The 3692-nt window shown below is 30.1% G+C and overlaps 1 long non-coding RNA gene across 3 annotated transcripts in view; it reads right to left on the bottom strand.

The window, feature by feature from the left end:
- LOC109244490 overlaps positions 1-2583 on the bottom strand; it is an 8226-nt gene extending 5643 nt beyond the window's left edge. The window contains exons 1-3 of one of the 3 annotated variants that reach the window (XR_002070702.1): positions 2472-2583; positions 2175-2266; positions 1802-2070 (exon numbers count right to left, since the gene is read on the bottom strand). This is a non-coding gene — a long non-coding RNA (uncharacterized LOC109244490). Of the gene's footprint in view, positions 1-1801; positions 2071-2174; positions 2409-2471 lie in introns of those variants that run through there. The other 2 variants (XR_002070701.1, XR_002070703.1) reach the window with 2 other exon arrangements.
- Positions 2584-3692: the final 1109 nt, after the last annotated feature.

The following is a 3692-nucleotide window of genomic DNA, read 5'->3' as shown; positions in this document are numbered from 1 at the left end:
AAAGAGAGAGATTACATCCCAAATTATCTCCTAAGTCACTTTTCTTTCATTTATAACAATAAATGTCACTAAACTATGCCTTATTGCATTCAGAAAGTCACTTCAACTAGATTTTCCAAATTTTGGATTGCCAAATACCTATTTACCTCTAAAATTTAAAACATTTATCTTCTTTTTATTATTTTAAACTTTTTAATTATTGTGATTTTTCCTTTTAATTTATATTATGGACTTACATATAGAATAAATTAATATTATTATAAATAAAAACAAAAAGTATTTATGCATATATATGCCGGAATAATAAAATACCAGAGCATAGTAAAAAAAAATTAATTAAGTATATAGTATTAACAACAAAAAATTCAAATTTATTTACTCAATTCAGAATGAAAGAAATAAAGCTTTGTAAATAAATATTACATGCACGTAATATAAAAATAATTATTTAAATAAGGTATTTTATATAACATTTATTATTTTTGAAAATATGCTCAATTATATTATTATATTTCTACCAACTTTCGACGACACAAAAGTTATGTCACCGTAAAGCAGGAGGATTCTCTGTATAGGGTAAAATATGCTATGTTAAGTCGTGCATGTAATATATATAACATAATTGAGCATAATTTCAAGAATATATTATGTATATTAAAAAATACCTTTATTTAAATAATTATTTTTAATTACGTGCATGGAATATTTATTTTACAACCCTTATTTTCTTTCATTCTGAATTGTGTAAATAAATATTTGAATTTTTATTGTTAATACTAAAATTATTATTACTAACAAATTATTCTAATTAATTTTTTACTGTGCTCATTATTTTATTATTCCAACATTATATATGCTTAAATACTTTTTATTTGTTTAATTTGTAAATAATACTTATTTATTCTATAGCTAAGTCCATAATATAAATTAAAAAGGAAAAATTATAATATTAAAAGTTTAAAAATAATAAAAAGAAGATAAATGTTTATAATTTAGAGGGTAAAATAGGTATTTGGCAATCCAAAATTTGAAAAATCTAGTTGAGTGACCTTCTGAGTGCAATAGACATAGTTGAGTGACTTTGTTGTTACAAACGAAAGAGAAGTGACTTTAGAAGATAATTTGGGATAGTTCAGTGACCATTTGAGTAATAAACTCTAATCTTTGAACGCCTCAGAATACCATTTGATTGTCTAGTATTCTTATCCACCTAGCCTCTCTATTTTAAAATGATAAATTATGAGAAACAAATTTGAAGATAAACGATAAAATCATGTGCAAATATTATATATTAGCTCAATACGACCAAGTCTTGAAATGATTAATACTCATTCAAAGATCAAAGGTATCTAGTACATCTGAAACATTTGAGACCAAAGAAATTTCTGCATTTGCATTTAAGTTCAAGAGTAAACCAACTTTCGCTACTCAGAAACTGCAAAACAACTCTTCTCGACATAAACTTGTTTCAATTTCTATCTCCCAACTGACAAAGAACTTAAGAAATCACCAATGGCATCCAATGTCAACTCAACCATTAGCTCTAGGAAAATCAAGTTGAAGGGATATGCATGCCAAGTTGGAAGGAATTGAACGATCAATTGTCTAATTAATTGAATATTCATACCAGCCAGATCATTATAGTTATAAACTGTGAAAAAAATCATACGCATAATTGTTCAAGCAGAAAAAGCGAACCGACATGTACCCAAAAATACAAGCACATATAAGAAATATAGCCACGAAAAAAGGGAGGAAAAGAGGAGGGTTAAGCTTAGAAGTCACAACAACTCATTCATACCATCCCACAATGACGCAATGGAATGGAATTAGGGAGAATAACCTTAGCCACTTATACCCCAACGACCTTTGTTCCTCGTCAAAAGTCATTAAACCTGCAAAAATCAAAGATAACTGGCGAGATATAGCAAATAGGACTAAGATTTTCAATAGCCAAGAGAACAAGCTCGGCGCCGCAGTTGTATTATACTGAGAATGCAGAAGAAAAGATTAGAGAAATGAAGAAGTAGTGAAGATTTGATTACCACTCACCGTTGAAACAACAACAATCTGACAGCAGTCAACAGAGAGAGAAAGGGGAGATTTAAAAATAGCGAAAATTAAAATCCCAATAAATGAAAGATAAAAGTTGCCAAAGGATTCTTATAGCTTACCCAGGATGTGAAAATTCAACTCCTTACCTCTCGATATGAGCCGCTCAAAGCACTATCAAGCAGCTTTATTGTAGTCTTCGCCAATTTATTCCCTTGAAATTCAAAAAAAAAAAACGCTTGAAGATCGATTGAATTGTAAAAATCCCCAATTTTAAAATTTAGGTTAATATCTTAAACCCTTAATTAAACTATAGAGTAAAAGAATTTAACTACATGAAACCCTTGAGGAATGAAAAGAAGTAACAGGAAACAAAGAGGAAAATGAAAAAATAATGAAAGAAGAAGAAGTAGAAAAACCATCAAACAATCCAAACATGAATAGTTCCCTAACTGAAATGCATGTAGAAGATGAATGGGAGATTCTGGATTTTACTAATGAAGTATCACTAAAAGAAAAATGTTCAATAGCGAAGGGAAAACTGGTCCCTAAAAGTAAGGAATTGGTTGCAAATGCTCAATAGCGGCCAGCTAATCTGGTCCTTATAGCCTCCGTCGCTAAAGGTTATTAAGGACGAGATAGTGTGCCGGTCGCTAAAACAGTTTCGCGACCAGTTTCAAACTGGCCGTTAAATGTGTTTTAAGGACCATGTTTCTGATGCTTATTTGCATATTTTAGGGACTAAATTTCTGGTCCTTAAAATATTTTCGCGGCTAGTTTAAATATGATCGTTAAAACGTTTCACGGCCAATAAATTTCTTGTCCTTAAAATATTTTCGCGGCTAGTTTAAATATGGTCGTTAAAACGTTTCACGACCAGTTAGAAGCTTGCCGCTGTGAGCACGTGATTTTTGCCACGCTTAAATTACTCCTATAGAATTCATTTGAATTAGAATTTTTCTTTTAGTATTTGAATTTTTAGGAATTAATTGCATGATTTTGTGTTTTGTTTGCATTTTGTGTGCATTTTTAGGTGCTATATAAAAAAAAAAATTCAAAAAAATAGCATACTTGCATTTAGGACCTAATTCTAGATTTTTATATTAATTAAACATCATTGAAAATGAGAGAGAAATAACAAGAAATAATCCTTTTATATCTTTTGTTCCTTTAATTTCACTTTCGTTTAATCTCCTTTTAAAATTATGATCTAGTTAATTCTAGAAAATTTAATTAGTCTCATTTTAAAATTAAATTAGGTTTTGGCTATTTTTAATATTACATTTAATAAAATCCAAAATTCAAATAAATAAAGAAGAAAAGAGAAGAAAATAAACCAAAATAAATGGAAATGAAAAGGACCAGCCCACAAGTCTTGGGCCAATTCGAGCCCAATAAACCCAACCAGATCCGGCCAAAATGGCCCAAACCCAATCCCAAAATACCCGGTCCAGTTCCCCCTATAACTAAACGACGCCGTTTGGCGTCACACAATCCTGGCCATCAATTTTATCTAATCCAACGACCACAATTGAGTTTTACTTTTACATAAAATTGTCCGAAAAAATATACAAACCCTAAAACATAACCTATCTTCCTCGTACCATGTCTCCGCCACTGCTCCGCCGCCTTCCACCTTC

Source organism: Nicotiana attenuata, unplaced genomic scaffold (assembly GCF_001879085.1).
Source record: "Nicotiana attenuata strain UT unplaced genomic scaffold, NIATTr2, whole genome shotgun sequence".
Classification (NCBI taxonomy): Eukaryota; Viridiplantae; Streptophyta; class Magnoliopsida; order Solanales; family Solanaceae; genus Nicotiana; species Nicotiana attenuata.
Note: the sequence above shows the minus strand (reverse complement) of the source record. Positions and strands in the feature narration are given on the sequence as shown.